The sequence below is a fragment of the Cryptomeria japonica genome, chromosome 11, assembly GCF_030272615.1.
Source record: "Cryptomeria japonica chromosome 11, Sugi_1.0, whole genome shotgun sequence".
Classification (NCBI taxonomy): Eukaryota; Viridiplantae; Streptophyta; class Pinopsida; order Cupressales; family Cupressaceae; genus Cryptomeria; species Cryptomeria japonica.
This window is the reverse complement of record NC_081415.1, coordinates 63598269-63619059: the sequence shown is the minus strand read 5'-3', so window position 1 is coordinate 63619059 and position 20791 is coordinate 63598269.

Genomic DNA, 20791 nt, shown 5'->3' with positions numbered 1-20791 from the left:
AAATATCCTTGCATATTTAATTAATTAATAAATTTGCCATTCAATCATACAAAAAGAATTAATTTATTACAAAAGAAGAATTTATTACAAAACAAGAGTTGAATTGAAAATTAAATAAAAGAATTGAATTGAGAGAAATCAAACTTGAGTAATTATTTCTTTTTCTAAATTGAGAACTTGAAATTAGAAAAGCAATTAATTGAATTATTGAATATTCTCTTAAATTGGACCTCAAAGCTTTTCAGAAAAAGAAGTTCAGTTGCATTAAAAAGATCTTTTTCTTGAATAAATCAAAGAATTATCTATTTTTATCACAAATGCATGGAATTAATTTAATATTCTTTTCCAATGCAACTTGAACTTCTAATTTGAATGCATTTCAATTAAACTATAATTGGAATCTATCTCAAGGTTAACTGAACTTGATTTCTAAATTATTTTCAATTAATCCTAAATTGAGATTTTTCATCATCTCTCTTGAGGGTTCTCTATAAATTCAGACTTCAACTCTCATTCTAAACACCCCAGAGATTTTTGAGAATACGTCATTATTATGCTGATTTTGCTTTGGAGTCATTGATATATTGTGCTTTTTTTACATTATTTGCATCCATATTTAGTTTATCCATTATTTCTTCCATCCATTATTGCTTGAATTTGTTATTGCTTGAATTATTCATCCATCTTGCATCCATTTAGCTTAATATCATGCTCATATAGATTAAATCCTTCGTCTTGGTGTAGTCTAGTCACTCATATTGCTTACAAAATCTGAGAGCAATCTTATACTCGCATCTTTTAGAAGGCAATTGGTCGCTTTGTCATGGTTTTCTTATTAATGCTTATATCTGACTAACCATGCATATAATAACTAAATTGAAGTGTTGTGTATTGCAGTTACAGATCCTTATCCCACTTTTCACACACAATATGGTGTCCCATGAACCCTTATGACCCGTTATGACACCATATTGAAGTCGTTTTGGGTCCTATGGTGTCCTAAGGGGTCATATTATGTCCTACAACCCCTTAGGACACCATATGACCCCTAACGACACCCTATGGTGTCCAAAGGGGTCCTATGGTGTCCATAGAAGTTATATGGTGTCCTACAACCCCTTAGGACACCATATCACCCCTTAAGACACCATATTTGGTCATTATGGGTCATATTGTGTCCTAATGGGTCATATTGTGTCATATGACCCCTTTAAGACATCATATGACCCCTTAGGGCACCATATGACCCCTAATGACACCATATTGGGTCCCTTTGGGTCATATGGTGTCCTAAGGGGTCATATTGTGTCCTAGGACCCCTTAGGACACCGTATAACCCATAACAACATAATATGGTGTCTTAAGGGGTCATATGGTGTTGTAGGACACCATATGACCCCTAACGACACCATATGGTGTCATAAGGGGTCGTATGTTGTCCTTAGGGGTCATATGGTGTCCCATGAACCCTTATGACCCCTTAGGACACCATATGACCTGTTATGACACCATATTGGGTCGCTTTGGGTCCTATGGTGTCCTAAGGGGTCATATTATGTCCTACTACCCCTTAGGACACCATATGACCCCTTAAGACACCATATTTGGTCATTATGGGTCACATTGTGTCCTAATGGGTCATATTGTGTCATATGACCCCTTTAAGACATCATATGACCCCTTAAGACACCATATGACCCCTAATGACACCATATTGGGTCGCTTTGGGTGATATGGTGTCCTAAGGGGTCATATTGTGTCTGACAACCCCTTAGGACACTATATGACCCATAACAACACAATTTGGTGTCTTAAGGGGTCATATGGTGTCTTAGGATACCATATGACCCCTAACGACACCATATGGTGTCATAAGGGGTTGTATGTTTTCCTTAGGGGTCATATGGTGTCCCATGAACCCTTATGATCGCTTAGGACACCATACAACTCATTATGACACCATATTGGGTTGCTTTGGGTCCTATGGTGTCTTAATCTCTCTCTCCCCCTCTCCCCTAATCTATCTCTCTCTCCCTTCTCCCTACCCATCTCCCTCTCTCCCTTCCCCCTCCCCATCTTTCCCCCTCCCCATCTCTCTCTCTCTCTCTCTCTCTCTCTCTCTCTCTCTCTCTCTCTCTCTCTCTCTCTCTCTCTCTCTATTCCCCCCTCTCCCTCTCCCTCTCCCTAATATCATATACTAATTTATTTATAAATTAATATATTAATATATTAATAAACATTAGATTATTTATGTGCAAATTTATTTAGAGAATTTACTTATTAAAATCAGATATCTGATATAATTGAATATCCGATTTGTGTAGTAAAATTTTGAAATTTCAAATTTCGGCTTGGGAATGCTTTGGTATTTGGCTTGGAAGTGACAAGCCTGAAAAGTCAATTGAAAAAATGTGTTTTTCAGTATTCCTTGATTTTTCAGACTTTTCACTGGTGGCTGACGACTTTTTTTGTAGCCAAAATTGATAAAATGAAAAGGATTTTTTAAGGACGTTCCTAGCTTTCCAACAATATAAGGCTTGTCTTATTTTGACTTTAATAAATAATTATTATTTATTTTCTAATTGAATTATGACAATAGTCCTGATTGATAGACTGATTGAAAAACACTCATAACCTTCAAACGATCTAACATTTTTTGAATCCGAAATATGCATCACGTCCTATGCTTCATCTACTATAGGGAAAAATTAAAAAAAATTAAATTTCATAAGGTTTTGACGAAGTTAAGGTGGTCAGACGTAGGAGTTTTTGAATTTCTGAAAAGTTGTAGTAAAAAATTTATAAATAATTATTTACTTTATAAAAAATTAAAAGAAAATATGTGTCACATCTGGACATGAGTCTAATACTTATATTATAAATATTATAATAAAATATTATGATTTGATTGTGATTATAGTGGTCAGACATACATCTACTTCTTATTTTTTTCCTAAAATTTTAGTACCACTACATTGAAATTTGAAATTTTCATCAAATAGGATTTTTTTTTCCAAAAAACAACTAGTCTTAGAAACTACATTCAATTTTCTATATATTCTCTTCTTACATATTTTAAACATAATGTTCACAACTTATTCAAATTTTCATGTCAAGTTGCATGACTCTGATATTCTGAAATTTCATTGCCACTTAAGGGCCTGTTTTGGCACACCATGATCCTGCACATACCCACCACTTGTAAGTCACATGGAAAAATTTGTAAGGTGATTGTGGATTTAGGTTCCATAGAGAATATTGTCTCGGTTGAAATGGTGGATAAACTCAAACTGAAAAGATTGCCTCACCTCACTCCTTACAAGGTATCATGGCTCAACTGGGGTCAACATGTCTTAGTTGATGAACAAGCATGGGTGGGCTTTGAAATTTGTGAGTATAAAGACAAACTACTATGTGACATATTGCCTATGGATGCTTGTCATTTGTTGTTGGGCCATCCATGGCAATATGATGTGAGAGCTAGTCATGATGGAGAAAAGAACAGTTGTCCCATCACCAAGAATGGCAAGAAATATCAGATGGACCCATTACTTGATCCAAAAGTGGAAAAGAAAGTAGGATCAAGTGTGATGCTGATGAGAGGTAAAGAGTTCCTTAAGGTGTTAAAGCAAAAAGGTCACCAGAGCCATGCTATAGTGTTAAATCCTAAAGATGAAGCTAAGTCAGATCCAATGAGCAAAGTGCCTCAAGGAGTGCAAGGTTTACTAAAACAATATGAAGAAGTTATAGCAGATGATATGCCTAATTCTTTGCCTCCAATGAGAGATGTGAATGATCAAATAGACTTGATACCAAGGGAAAATATTCCTAACAAAGTGGCTTACAAAATGACACCTTGTCAAAATGAAGAGATCACCAAACAAGTGCAAGAACTCTTGGACAAGGGGTTCATTAAAAAGAGCTTGAGTCCATGTGTTGTTCCTACTATATTAGTGCCTAAAAAGGGAGGAAAATGGAGGATGTGCACTAACTCAAGAGCAATCAATAAGATCACTATAAGGTACCAGTTTCCCATGCCAAGGATTGAGGACCTATTGGACAATCTAGGAGGTGCAAGCTACTTCACAAAAGTGGACTTGAAGTCTAGTTATCATCAAATAAGAATCAGACCTAGTGATGAATGGAAGACAACCTTTAGAACCAATGCAAGCCTATATGAGCGGTTGGTGATGCCATTTGGTCTCACCAATGCACCTAGTACCTTCCAATAGCTCATGAATGAAGTCTTAGTTGAGTTTATTGGTAGATTTGTTATTGTATATCTTGATGACATTTTGATCTTCAGCGGGTCCAGGGAGGAACACCTCAAGCATGTGGAGATGGTCTTGAAGAAGTTGAAGGAGGCTCAACTCAAAATCAACCTTGAAAAATGTGAGTTCTTGAAAACAGAGCTAGTTTACCTTGGTTTTGTTATTTCTCAAGGATGTTTAAAGATGGATCCAAGTAAGGTAGAAGCAATACTTAATTGGCCTACACCTAGGGGCATAAGTGATGTTAGAAGTTTTCATGGAATGGCATATTTTTATAGGAAGTTTGTGAGAAACTTTAGCCATGTTTGTGCTCCTATACTCAACACCATCAAAGGAGGGATTAAATATCATTTTAAGTAGACAGAGGAAGCCAATAAGGGATTTGAATTGTTGAAGGCTAAGATAGCAGAGCTGCCAACCCTTAGATTGCTTGATTCAAACAGTTGTTTACAATAGAATGTGATGCTAACCAAAGGGCAATAGGGGCAGTTTTAAGCCAAGAGAGTCATCGTATAGCCTTCTTCTCAGAGAAGTTAAATGAAGCTAAACAAATGTACTCCACATATGAATTGGAGTTGTAAGCCATGGTGCAAGTATTGAAGAAGTGGCATCATTACTTGTTGCCCAAAGAGTGTAGTTTTCACTGACAACCATGCCCTTAGTTTCCTCAATAGGCAAGAGAAGTTGAACTAGAGACACCTAAAGTGGGTTGAATACCTACAATCCTACACCTTCACTATTAAGCACAAAAAGGGTACAACAAACAAGGTAGTTGATGTAGCAAGTAGGAGAGTCATGACTATGTAGGAGATACAATTGCAAAGTGTAGGTTTGAGTGAGTTAAAAGACCTCTACAAGGATGATAAGGATTTTGCAAACATATATAGTATTTGTTCTGATTTCTCTAGCACCTCTCATGTCTCTTATTCAGAATAGATGATACAAGAGGGTTTGGTGTTCAAAGGACATCTTCTTTGCATACCCCAATGTTCTATGAGAGAAAACATTATCGAAAAGAAGCATCAAGGAGGTCTAGGAGGTCATTTTGGAATAGATGAGACTTTTGAATAGGTTGGTAGGTTTTATTATTGGCCCAAGTTGCAATAAAAAGTGAGAAGGTTTGTAAAGAAATGTACAATCTACCAAAGAGAAAAAGGATCATCAAGTAATGCAGGTATATACCAGCCCTTGGTCATACTTGAGAGGCCTTGGGAATGTTTGAGCATGGATTTTGTGTTAGGCTTGCTAAGAACTCCAAGGGGATTTGATATTTTGTATGTGGTGGTAGATAGGCTCAGCAAAATGGCACATTTTATACCTTGAAAGAGCACCAATGATGCCACCTACATTGCAGGCTCCTTCTTCAAAGAGATAGTCAGAATTTATGGTCTTCCAATTAGCATTGTTAGTGACAGAGATGTGAAGTTCCTAAGCCACTTTTGAAGGACCCTTTAGAGAAATTTGGGCACCAAGTTATCCTTTTCATCTGCCTATCATCCTCAATCATATGGTCAGATAGAGGTAGTCAACAGATCATTGGGTAACTTGCTAAGATGTCTTACAAAACAACATGCGCAGACTTGGGATTTAGTACTTGGTCAGGTAGAATATGCATACAATGACTTAGTGAATCGTAGCATAGGTAAAATTACCTTTGAGATAGTGTATGGATTTCATCCTAGGGGAATATTAGAGCTCAAATATCTCAGTTCTATGGCACCTAAGAGTGCACAAGGTGAGAACTTTGCAGAAGGTATTAAAGAAGTGCATGATAAGGTAAGGCAATCCTTACAACAAAAATCCGAGCAGTATAAGTTGTAAGCTGATAAAAAAAGAAGGAATGTGCAATTTAAAGTTGGAGACTTAGTGTTAGCATACCTTAGGAAGGAGAGACTTCCAAAAGGGCAGCCTACCAAGCTCATGATGAAGAAGATTGGAACTCTCGAGGTGGTGCACAAATATGGATAGAATGCATATGAAGTTGAACTTCATCCCACCTTGGGTATTTCTCATATCTTTAATGTATGTGATATCTATCCATACAAGGGAGAGTCACCAACAAATTAGTTGCATATATCATCACAAGTTAATGAAGATTGGGTGAGGGATTTGCCACCTAGCCAACCGGTCAATTTGGAGAGTATCTTGGACACCAAGGTAGTAAAGAAGACAAGGAAAGGAGTCTACAAGAATTATCTTGTCAAGTGGGAAGGGCTACCTGATTTAGATGCTATATGGATGTTAGAATCAGATATACTTCAGTATGGAGTGGAGATTGTAGACCCCTTAACTCAAGGGACTTGAGTTCTTTGTCCCAGGGGAGCATGGTGCAGGGCACCTAACACTCCAAGCATGCAATTTTGTTTTTATTTTGAGTTTTGTGTGTTTTTTTTATGATGTAATAATGGTCCAACCATTTGGGACTCATTAGAGCTATGGTTGAGTTGTCAAAACTTTGGATTGTGTCATTTGTGCTCAGGATGCTAACAACCTAAGAAGTTGAAATACTAAGGTAGATCACAAGAGTAGCACTCCAGATTATTGTTATCATGTAATAGGGGTCTATTATATTGTTTTTAGGACGTATAGGGTGTTTGAGGGCCTTTGGGAGCCTTGGAATTCACTAGAATGAAAATTTGCATCTCAGGTGTCAAAAAGATGTAAAAGTTGCATTTTTTATGATTGGAATTGAAAATTTGGTTGAACCAACTAAACCATCATCATATAAGACAAAATATACTTCATTGTATAGGTTGGAGAATCTAAAATGCAAGAACAAGTTTTGTGTTTTCAAAAAATCTTGTTTTGTTCACCATTTTGACAGTTTTCTTCATTTTTGCTACTTTGGTACTGTCGAGTATGGACTTGACATAAGGATTTAATTATAGGGCATGAGAATTAGTTGCATTTACTTTCCAATAATTTTGATTATCATGACTGGTTGTCTTTAGTTGCAGAGATATCATCCATTCTTTGTAACTAGGTGTAAAACCCTTCCATAGTAGGGTTTAGGAGCAAAATGGCTCTAACCTGAGAATACATTGATGGCACCTCTTGAAATAAAGTGGAATGATAGGTTAGGTTTTTTACATAAGTTTTGAGTAGGATTTTTGGTTTTGTAGACCTTGGTGGAGAAGCTACATTGAAACCCTAGGCTCACTGCTAGGAGTTAGAGAGTTAGGATAGTAGAAGATGTGCCAATTCTGAGCACGTGTGGATTGGTTGTAGGTAAATGAGCCCATGGCTTGAAATAACTATGAACACTCTTAAATAATCCTCAATTTTTTTGAGCAAGTGATTTGACTAGTGAAGGGTTTTAAAACCATCTTTCCAAGTCACCCGGGTAGGCCTAAACCCTTGAAAATAGGGCAGTTTTGGTTCCCATAGTTGTACAAAAAACCCAGATGCAATTCTTTAGTATTGTATGTAACCCTGAAAAGGGTATCCAAAAATATAATTGATGTGTAGCCTTGTTTGGGAAGTTTTAAAACTAAGTCTTGAAAACCGGTATAAGAGGGCTAATTGAATTAGGCCTATTTGTAACCGGTAGAGTCAAAGTGAGGTTGGAAAAGCTTGGCGATGGCACCAAAGGTGCTAAAACCCCTAAAATAATTCAAAGGCTTTATCTAAATGTGTATTGAACCCATTGTAGGAGTTGTTGTGTTGTGATCCTTGCAAGAGTTGTTGGAGCCCTAGAAGTGGTGTGTAGAGATTGAGGTGGCAACCTCAATAGGAGGAGTTGATTGTCTAAGATCAGTGGTTATACCTTGGAGGAAAGCCAAAGTAGTTCAGACCTTGGAGGTCTCAATAGAAAAACACCTACTAAGTGCCATTGGATGGGCTTGAGTATTTGAAGGGTTGTGTAAGACAAGTCAATCAAGAAGGTGAATTGGATCAAGCTCCAAGACTCTCTGCATCAAAGACACTATCTATTTAGCATAGACAAACTATTTTCTTCTGTCTACTATGTGTTTAGATTATTTTTCAGCATATCATCCATCAAGCAAACAAAGTTTTTACAAAATTTCCACAAACCCACAATTTAGCAAAAACCAAAGCATCTTAGCGCATTAGAAGCACATATTAGCACATCTAATCATCATTACAGTGAATACCATTCATCCAGTAGTGCATAGAGGTCAAACATCAGTGCTTAAGCATAAAACATTAGTGCATCAGCCTATCAACAAAATTCAACATTTCACAAACCACAAAAACTAGTAGCGCATAAATAGAAAAAATTAGTACATACCAAGGACAAAATAGAGCATCTAAGTGTCAGTGTAGCACATTGGATCCATACTTTAGCACATAGACAGTTTATTTTAGCACATAGTCCAAGAATTTGTCCAAAACAAAGAGCAGGTTATCAGCAATTTTGAAATTTCTTCACCATTTTGAAATACCCTTTTAGGTCCTCTATCAAAACAAACTTAAACAGAGGAGATTTAATCAAAGTGGTATCATCTAGTGATCTAGTTTCACATTTCAACCAAATCAACATCAAAATACTAAGTTATCCAAAGTTGGTCCAAACACATCGAGTTTCCAAAATCAAGATAAATCGTTCTTCATCAAGAAACTTTATCACATCCCTTGGACATACTTAGTGATATCACTATGAGCATATCGAATCCTCTATTTGACTAAGTAGACTTAGATACCGAAAACAAAATTATTCGTCAACCAAAACTGAAACTTTGATCACCTGCATGACCATCCTTCAGGACATCAAGAAGAAGAATCCTTGTCAAAAAACTGATCTAAAAAGGAGACAACCCAGTCAAAAGAAGTTCTTAAAGAGAAGCAAGTTTCTCTATATCAATTGTAAGCTCCTCCTAAAACATAGAACATTCCTACATCATTTTTCATAACTATCTACGTGGTTGTGGAACTGATTTTGATGAAGAAACCTTACAATCACGTGCCTTCCAACAATAAGACACTTTATCACAACGTACCAATCAGGGTGGTAAAATCAACAAGTCATATCTACCTAAACCAGAGATCACCTATTGAAGATCACATTTCAGGTAATTTTCTCACGTGCCCAATCGGACAAGATCCCAGAGTTCGAAACAAAAGGACATAGAAATAGAACCAACCATGTCATATGAAGAAAATATCTAGAGGAAATATCAAGATATCAAGGTAGAAGACATAAGTGATGAGCTAATTCAAGAAGCCCAACAAGACCCTAAGTTCCAAAAATTCATGGAAAAGTATAGTAAATGATAAAGACAAGTATTTGGTAATGTTAAATAGTCATGGAGCCAAAATTCCTATTGATTTTGATCAAGATCAAACCAGGACAATGTATAATAGAATGGAAGTAGAATCAAGTCATCACAACAATAACAACCCTTTGAATACATTAACTCAACAAATTCAAAATCTCCAACAACAAATGCAAGATATGCAAAGAGAATCAACAAGGAGATATAATGTGGAGGATATTTATCCTTATCCATTTGATAGGAACATAATCATGCCTCCTTTTCCACCAAATTGTGACATTCCAAAGTATGATAAATACAATGGCAAAACTGACCCACAAGATCACGTAAGGGAATTTTAAACCACGAGTCTGGAATTTGCACATAACGAGACTTACTTGATGAGGTTGTTTTCATGAAGTTTAGGAGGCCCAAGCATGGAATGTTCTCAAAACTCCCACCAGGAATCAAGATCTTCAACGACTTGATAGACAAATTTGTGTCTCAATACTCATATAACATCCAACATGAAATCACCATGCTCAATCTATGCAACACAAGACAAAAGAATGGTGAACCTTTTTCTCACTTATTTACAAAGGTGGCAAAGATTGTTCTCAAGATATTCCTGAGAGATACTAGAAATAGAAAAATGGACATTTTCATCACCACCTTAATTGACAAAATGTGTTACCAACTACAATTACAATGTCATCCCTCTTTTGAAAAGATGATTAAAAATGATCTTAAAATCAAGGAGGCAACAATCAAAAAGGGAACTCTAAAACTTCACAAAGAAGGAACTAGTCCTTCTAACAACTACAACAATTCCAATAGCAATGAAAAGTCTAAATTCTAGATGAGAAACAAGAATATCATTGATGATGGTATGGTCAACACTCATAATATGAAGCCAAAACAACCGATTTTGAACTTATCAGGAACCATACCTCCAAATACTCCAGATAATACCAAACCAAAATGAACAACAACTCCATATCGTAAAAAGTTTACACCTTTGGGGCAATCACTTGTGTCAGCATTTTAACAATTCTTGGCAAGTAAACTTATAACATTACCTGACACAAAAGACTATGAACCTCAAGTCAAACCATCATGGTGGAACTATGCTCATCATTGTGAATTCCATCAAAGCAAAGGCCATAGAACCAATGATTGTCAATGCTTAAATAATTTGGTTCAAGACTTACTTGATCGAGGTGACATAATAGTAGAAGGACACAAAATGAATGATGAACATAGAGCTTTCAAGGATCCTCTTTTGAACTACAATAAGGGAGAATCATCCTCATCAAATAACAAAGGAAACAATATCAACCATCTCTATAAAAATGTCATCAACCACATTTCTGCATATGACCACTAGATAAATATCATCAAAATCAAGGACAAACAAGAGTATCAACTAGTCAATGTTACCACACGAGCACAATCTAAATTTGTATTGAAAGGCAACACATCTAAAGAATCAGATATTCCTTCACATCAATACAACTTAGTAGATCAATTATAGAAAACTGTAGCACAAATATCTATATTGGAGTTACATAAGATCTCACTTGCACACAAGGAGATCCAAAAAAGAGCCCTAGTGGACACTACCATACCAAACAATCTGGATATTAATTGATTCCAAGCCATGGTGGGACACTTAACTATACCCCACAACTTATCATTCTCAAAACATGATGACATCTTTATGAATCATCTGTATAACATCCCTCTTCATATCAAAGTTCTTATCTATAAACACTGTGTCAAATGTGTACTAATAAATGGAGGAGTCGACCTAAGTATATGTACCTTAAAGCTTATTAGTGCATTGGGTTTCTCAGAAAATGCTATAGATCCCAAGAAAAAGATAACTATCAAGGCCTATGATGATGAAGAAAGATCTTCTGAGGGATTAGTAACATTACCCATCCAAGTGGGACCAGTTCAGAAGGATACACTTTGCCAAGTCTTAGAAATGGACTTGTCTTACAATATACTCTTGGGACAACCTTGAATCTATGAAATGAAAGAAATTCCATCCACGTATCACCAATTTCTGAAGTTTCCTTACAATGAAGAAGAGATTTCAATCTCCATGAATTCTAACCCCTTTCAATACTGTAATGATCTTAGGGTAGTCCAAGATGTTTTGTACCACACAATAGAGAAGCTCTTGCTTCTACATCATCTAGTGGTAGTCCACAACTCAATTCCTTATAATTGGATTTTGAGAAAAAGATGAAACTCAAAGACAAAGGAATGGGAGAATATTCTTTAAAATGTTCTCCCTATTTATCCACAAGGTCGGTTTCACCAAGGTCTCATGGACAACCCTCAACATCTAAGCAAAAATCTTCAAAACCCATCAAACTCTTTGGAGGTACATTTATCAGAGCAGGAACTTTAGAAGATGAATCCAATGACAAAGACATCCTAAATTGGTTATATAAGGATGAAACTACTAAAGAATCAACCATGAATATCAGGGTTCAAATAGAGTAGGATGGAAAAGGATTCAAAATCCTTTAAAATATTGGATACAAGGGTAGTGGTCCTCTTGGAAAAGGCAAGGAAGGTATCATAGAACCAATACAACTTCCCTCCCAAGGTACTAAAGACAAATTAGGCCTAGGATTTGGTCAAAACATTTCAATATCTAGACAAGAAGAAGAAATAGCTCACACACAACAACAATAAGAGGAAGCCTGAAAACAATAAGAAAAAGATTATGAACTTCGACAGGAAGAACCTACTATCAAGATGGAAGAAGCCACTCAAAATATCTATGACCAGATCCACAAGATACAAGCCAGTTTTGAGATTGACTCACATGAATAGGAATGGGATTCCTCTAATGAAGTATCTTGTGATAAAAAAGAGATCATTATCATCCAAAGATACACACCAGTACCCTATGAAGGACAAAGCTCAGGAGCTAGACCAATTGAAGTTGGACCACAACATATCAACAACTCTACTGAGGAGGATTAGATTCAAAGCAATATAGATTCTGAGGAGGGTATCATCATAGACCTTTACTTCACTATCCCCAATTTTGACAACGTATCCATCATGACTCTCATAGCTATAGACCTTAACCCACCCAATGATTCCTTACCATTAATATATCCTGAACTCATTGACTGGGAACAAACCGAGCCACTTAATATCCCTATCTTTCAAGATGAGGCCTTTGTTCAATACCTTTGTTCAGTTAACCAAGAAACATGTTCCACCAGTGAATCTCATAATGAAGCTCTAAATCAGGAGAGTGCCAAGTCTTTTAGTCACAAAATGAATAAAATGAAAAATCGATCTACTGGTGAAAACCATTCCATGGTAGTATTAGATCATAAAAATGTAAAAACAAAGGGTGTATCCAATGGTGAAAACCTCTTTGAGGCACCAGAGGATGAGAGACTTGACACTCTTCTTGAACATTATCAAGAGAGATCACCAATCTTGATTGAGCCAACTCAATTAATCAACATCAGTGCTAAAGCAGTAGAAAAGACTATATATCTGGCAGAATCATTAACAAAACAAGAAAGACCAGACTTTACCAATTTCTTCAAATACAAACAAATCAATTTTGCTTGGCCATATGTAGATATGCTAGGGATAGATCCTGATTTGATCATGCACCATTTATCTATAGCTCCCGGAGCTAAGCTAGTCAAACAGAAGCTGAGAAAGATGAACCCACATGTTGCAATTTTGGTCAAAGAAGAACCGAAGAAACTACCTGATATAGGATTCATCTAACCCATAGACTATGTGGAATGGATCTCAAACATTGTACTAGTATCTAAACCAAATAAAAGCATCATAAACTATACAAATTTTAGGGATCTCAACAAGGCTTGTCCAAAGGATGACTTCCCTTTACCTAGCATAGACACAATTGTAGATCTAATAGCTGGACATGTTATGTTATCACTCATGGATGGATTTTTAGGGTACAATCAAATCAAGATAGCACCTGAAGACCAAGACAAAATAGCTTTCACATGTCCATGGGGTACATATTGTTAGAACGTCATGCCTTTTGACCTAAAAAATGCAGGAGTGACCTATCAACGAGAAATGACCATAATATTATATAATATGTTGCACAGATTCATGAAAGACTATGTTGATGACTTATTAGCAAAGTGATTTACCAGAGAAGGAAATTTGGAGATCATTGATGAAATATTCTAGAGGCTAGAATAGTTCAATGTGCAGCTAAATCCAAAAAAGTGTGTATTTGGAGTAACTTCAAGCAAACTCTTGGGATACGTAGTTTCAGCAATGGGTATCAAGGTAGATCCAGCAAAGGTTCAAGATATCATGGAGATTCCACTTCCTAGAAATATCAGTCAGCTCCGGTCACTACAAGGAAGACTACAGTCCATTAGGATATTTATCACATGGCTAGCTGACAAGTGTATATCATTCACTCATCTTCTAAACAAAAATATTCCTTTCAGATGGGAAGAACAATGTGAACAATCCTTCAACCAGTTGAAATAGTATATAATTAATCAACCAATCTTGGTACCACCAGTAGTAGGAAAACCACTTATACTCTACATATCATCTATCAAGGTATCTCTAGGAGCTTTACTAGCACAAGAGGATTATGTGAGCAAACAAAGGGCAGTCTACTACATCAATGGAAATTTAAATGTTTATGAACTCAATTACACATTCATGGAGAAATCTTGTTTATCTATGGTGTTTTCTTCTCAAAATTTGTGACACTACATGTTAGCTCACACCATCAAGCTTGTAGCGAAAATAGACCCTTTAAAATATCTACTTAGCAAGGCTACTCTAACAAGAAGGCTCGCAAAATGGGTGATGATATTAAGTGAGTTCAACATCCACTATGTAGACTGAAGGGCCATCAAGGGACAAGCCATTGTAGACCAACTACCAAAAGCACCACTACAAGACACTCATTCAATCCATGTGGAATTCTAGATACATGTCTTGGTAGTTCCAACAAAACCATGGATACTCTACTTAGATGGATCTTATACAAATCATGGATCAGGTGCTGGTACCCTCTTTTTTACTCCTCAAGGACACACTCCCAAGATCTTATAGACTAATTTTCACTTGTACTAACAATACTGCTGAATATGAAGCTTTGGTTACAAGTATCAAACTAGCAGTAGAATGGAAAATCATAGAGCTACAATTCTTTGGTAACTCTCAGTTGGTCATCAATCAAGTCACTGATGATTATTAGAACAAAGATGACAAGTTGATTCCATATAAATGAATGGTGGATGATTTCAAGAAGTACTTTGTCACCATCACTTTTGAACAGATCCCAAGGATGGATAACAAAGTTGCAGATGCCATGGCAACCATTGCCTCTCTCCTACAAATTCCAGAAGAACAACATCATTATGAGTTCCTAGTGGAACAACTATTTTCTCTTGCTTATGACAATCCAAAATCCCAAATCATATGCCACCTAGTTGGTTCAGAAACTCTGCTCTACGGAAATATCTATACCTATTTAAAAGGTAATACCCTTCCACCAGACCTATCTAGAAAATAGAAACGTAACTTAATCCATCAGACAACCCGTTACACCCTTTACCGACAAGGTCTTGATGGTACTCTCCTCAAGTGTGTAGAACATAATGAATTTGAAAGTGTTTTACAAGAGGTTAATGAAGGTATTTGTGGCACACATTCAAGTGGTCCTACCTTAGCCAAGAAACTACTAAGACTAGGATACTACTGGTTGACCATGGAAAAGGAATCCTATCAGTTTGCTAAGAAATGTCAAAAATGTCAGATCCATGAGAATCTCATACATGCATTGGCACAAGAGCTGCAACCATTCACAACATCATGGCCATTTTTTCAGTGGGGACTCAACCTCGTGGGTAAAATTTATTCCTCATATTCAAATAGACACGAGTTCATTATCACAACCACTAAATATTTTACCAAGTGGATTGAAGCTATTCCTTTAACCAATTTTACCGGTAAACAAATACCCTCTTTCATCGTAAACTATCTCATTTATCGGTATGACATTCCTAGTTCCATTATCATGGATAATGGTAGACCATTCAAGAACCAAGATGTGAAAAAGCTGCGAAAAATTCCATATCCAGCATTGCTTCTCAACACCTTATTATCCACAAGGGAATGGCTAAGCAGAAGCTTCCAATAAAACCATTTTGAAAATCCTAAAGAAAACAATGAATGATGCCAATAAAGATTGGCATGTCCAACTCAATCCTGCCTTGTGTGCATACCAAACTAGCATCTCTACCCCAAGAGGAGCCACACTAGACTCACTTGTTTATAGATCAGAGGCTATTTTACCCATCAAGGTTGAAATACCATCACTTAGAGTATCACTAAGAGGAATCATCCTAGATGAGGAATACAAGGTCAACAAACTTCAAGAACTAAAACTGATAGATGAACATCATCAGCATGCCTTTGATCATTTGAAGGCATATCAATGAAGGATGAACCGAAGCTATAAGCACAAGGTGAAGTCATGAATGTTTCAAGTTGGTGGCTTGGTACTAAAAGAAAATCCTTTCAATCAACAGGATCAAGAAAAGAAGGGCAAGTTTGAGCCAAGCTGACTTGGTCCTTTTGTCATCATCATGACGTATGGATTAGGGGCATATCATTTATCCACATCAGAAGGGGACTTGTTCAATGAACCCATCAACAAAATCCATCTCAAGAGGTTCTATACATGAGTTATCCAATGCATGGAAAAGCAATCAAAAAATCGAAAAAAATAAAAAATCAAGAAAATACAAAAAATGAAAAAATTAGAAAAAGGTGCAATAAAAGAAAGTAGTGAAAACCTGGCAATAGGTGCCATTTGCGATAGATTGACTCTTCTATCTATTAGTACACATATCATACCTTTTGCATCCATCGACACATTGCACACAGTTTTCCACAAAATACCTAGCACATGCAAGTTTGGACACACAGCGTAGTCACTATCCTTCTTTATTTACAATAGCTTATCCACATAATTTCTCACCATGGCTTGGTGATCAATGTACATATCCAAATTTTTTAAGTTGTGTCAAAACTGGGGACAAAATCCTGATCTCAGAGGGGGCAATCCATTTTAGGTTTCATCAGATAGACAATTAACAAAAAAGCAAAGTGCATCAAAAACAAGCATCAAAACATGCCTCAAAAAGGCAAATATAATCGTCAAACTCACCATCAAAATCATCATCAAGGTCGACACAAAACAGAATGTGATGGATGATCTATTCTGAATCATGATTTGTTTACTCTTAGCATGAAGTTTGATTGTTTGTATCTTGATTATTGAGTTATTAGATCTCCTAAGCAACTCAAGGATGAATTGAGCTAGAGAAGCAAGGAAGGGGACTGATATTTTCTTTGTCTAATATTTGTGAGTAAATCATTAGTATGGTGCATATTTGTCTCACGACATGATTGGAAGCATATCATTGAAGACATTTTGCATTTGCACATACTAAGGGTTAACTTTTATCTGTTTTACAGAAACAACACTCAAGTCATCTTGGTTCAATTATACCTCGATGCTTGTGTCATTTTGCAATAGCAAAATTTATGAAAGTTGTACTCAGGTCATCATGGTCTAATTATACCATCGATGTTTATACTAACTTCCAACATTTCAAAAGCTCAATGATGGAAAATAAGACCACAAATAACTAGCTAACGAAATGACAACATCACACAATTAGTTGCATACATAGATCATATTAATTGCATTCATATACAGTTGCATTATCATCATAGAACCATTGCATACATATAGCATCTTGCATCATCATCATCATTATCATTTGTACATAAGAATTACATTTATCATTATCACTTATGTTTGCATTTCAAATATGTACATTCATCCACAACACATAAATACATAAATACATGAAAAAGATTAATCATCATCACATATGTTTTTTTTATCATATAGACATATATCACCTTCAAAACATATAGAAAGCATCATCATAACATCATGTAGATATGCACATAAAATATCTTAAAAAACTCATCAACATTATTTATGTATCAAATCAATGCATCATCATATAATCCATACATCCAATTCATCATAGGAAAATCATTTGCATCAGCACTCAAATATAAGCATCATCACAACATCATCCACTTGCATTCATCAATAAAAGCATCATTTTAAATAGAAGCATCATAAATCATACATAATTATAATCATAAACACAACATCATAAACATCACATGTGGAACAGAGGGAAATCATTGTCATATCTCATATCAATCTCAAAACAAGGTCAAGTATACGAGTAATATCATGACTATGTATGAGATACATCAAAAAGAATGATCTATATCACAAAATAAGATAATAAAGTATAAATATCTTCGGATGAAAATGGTCTCACTATAGATGTCCCCGCTCCTAGGTCTCCCCCAGGTGGATCCCGTTGTGCAGGTCCCATCATACCTCTACTCTCAATCCTCGTATGACTCTGCCTAGATAAGGTGGAGGCTACTACTACATAGCTATGTGATCTCTAATCTGGAGGGACCAAATCCTCATATAGTCTCTGGTAATACTCGGCATCCTTAGTTGAGTACTATATCTCTCTCAGTGTGTCTTGGAGGGGGATGCCTGTTGCAGCTCGATCCAATCTATCTGCTAGGGCCCCCACTCATCCCAGTCACTCCAAAGCAGTATCTCTCTTAGTCTCTAGCTGAATAATCTATCTCTCCTATGCTGCTACCTGTGCCTATAACTATTGCAGTGATATCTACAAATCCCTAATCTATGCATCCTACTGATGTGAGGGCACTCTAATCTAAATTAGAGCCTGTGTTAATGTACCTTTTGCCCCTGTACCTGTCCAAGGAGTTGGTGGAGAGAGAACATCTAATCTCCTCCTTTGTGTAGCCTGACAACTATCCCATCTACCCCTCACTACTACTACACCACCCGATCCCCCACCACCCCTACCATAATCCTCTTCATCATCTCCCTCATCATCATCTCTATGTCTCTATCCTCCTTGGCCCTAAGAACACTGCTCCTCCTCATCATCATCTAAATATGGAACTAGCTCTCTTGGATTTGATAACCGTGGTACAACATGTGTAATCCAGTACTGGGAGTACTCAGTAGTCATACCCACATCCACCACTCTAACTCCATAATCACAGATCTATCTGGTTAGACTCATTTACTCTGTCAAAACTACATCACTATTGATGGTAGGACCCCACTCTGGTACATCTTGCTGACAATGAGCATATAAGTAGGCTCCTTGTGGTATAACCTATTATCGCCCATATTGTCGGTATACCTACTATGTAAAAATCTCTCAATATTGAAGGGGGTCCACCCAATCAAAAATCTAGACATATATACATAGGGAATCTCTAAGCCATCCTCCACCCACACCTCACAATCCAAATATGGTCTCCAGATGACTGTATCTAAATCATCCAGCACTCGCCACCAATACTCTAATTTTCCCAGCTTGCGCTAGACAACTATACCTGTATATCCATAAGCATACGGTCAACTAACCAGTCTATCTCTATCTACTAGTGGTTGTGACACCATTATGCTCCTAGGCCCACACCTATAGCAATGTAACTCTTGTTGATAGACTTGTGTATCCCTGATACACAACCTGGTGAAGCTCCCTATATAAGTTGGCCAACATCCATGACCCCAGGCAAATTTTCTGCCCCGCATCATCATGTCCTCCAAAACTAAATCCCATCTCACTGCCAGTCCCTTTGACCTATGGTCGAGACATAGAAAACCTCCAATGAAACCTGCTAAAACCATTGGAAATGGTGTGTATATGTCTACTATCTCCTACCATGCAATCTCATATCCACTGATATGCTCATCCTAAAAAAATCATCGTAGGGCCTCAGTGCCACCCTCCTAAGTGTGCTTATACGGAAGAAGGTCACCAACAATAGGAATCTATAGAATCCAGTATGTATCCTTCAGCTTCATTGTCATCTCCCCTATTGCCAGATGGAAGGTGTTGGTGTCATTGTGCCACCTCTCTGCTAAAGTTGTCAATAGAGCCCAATGAATCATATACTAGGGCATGTCTTGTAAAGATGTCGATTCGCACCTCTCAATAATGTCTTTGTCCACCTATGATAAACATAGAATCAGCCTCCATGTCTTTGAGAATCTCTCTCGAGACTGCAGCACACCTAGAACTGCTTGCCAATCAAAACATATCAATCATCAGTCATCAATCCAATCAACTCAACCAATTAGATCTAGCATGTAATATCAGAATCTAACTACAAATCAACTAAGATCAGCATCATATCAGGAAACATATCAGAGCATCATATCAGAACATCATATCAGTGAACCATATCAGAGCATCATATGAGAACATCATATCAGTGAACCATATCAAGAGCATCATATTAGAACATCATATCAGTGAACCATATCAAAGCATCATATCAGAACATCATATTAGTAGACCATATCAAGAGTATCATATTAGAATATCATATCAGTGAACCATATCAAAGCATCATATCAGAACATCATATCAGTGAACCATATCAGAACAAAATATCATGTAACATATTAGAAAACCAACATCAAGATCAAGCAAAACATATCAGAGAATCCCATATCGTGACCCAAATCCATGACCCATATCGCGATCCATATCAATGACCCATATTACAACCCATATTGTGAACCATCTCAATGACATATCAGGACCCATATTAGGAAATTCAAGCAATTAGACCCATATCAACATCAGTCACATCATCTCTAAGATCAAAAATCACCTCAATAAAACACATTACACATTTTCCAACATGAATGCACTAAAATAAATTGTGGATGCACTACACTGCCCATTATGCACTAACCTTTCAATCAAATGCACTAAAAGGACACTGTGTGCTATCAAACAGGTTCTACATGCTATTTTCCCTTGTGTAAGCGCTATTCAATACCTATGCGCTAACCTATCCAACTTACACGCTAATCTATCATGCATATGTGCTAATATCAAACCCTAGGTAACTATGCACTAAAACATGTTGTGTATGTGCTAATCTCAAACCCTAGGTAACTATGCACTAAAAACCTAGACCTATATGCTAAACGATAAGAATTTGACCCAAAATTTTGAAAAATGTGACAAAAATCATACAAAAAGGAATGGATTTTGGACACTTATTGGTGGTCCATATGCAACGGGCCTCTGGTATTTCGTGGCACACTTGAATTAGTGAGTATCATACAGA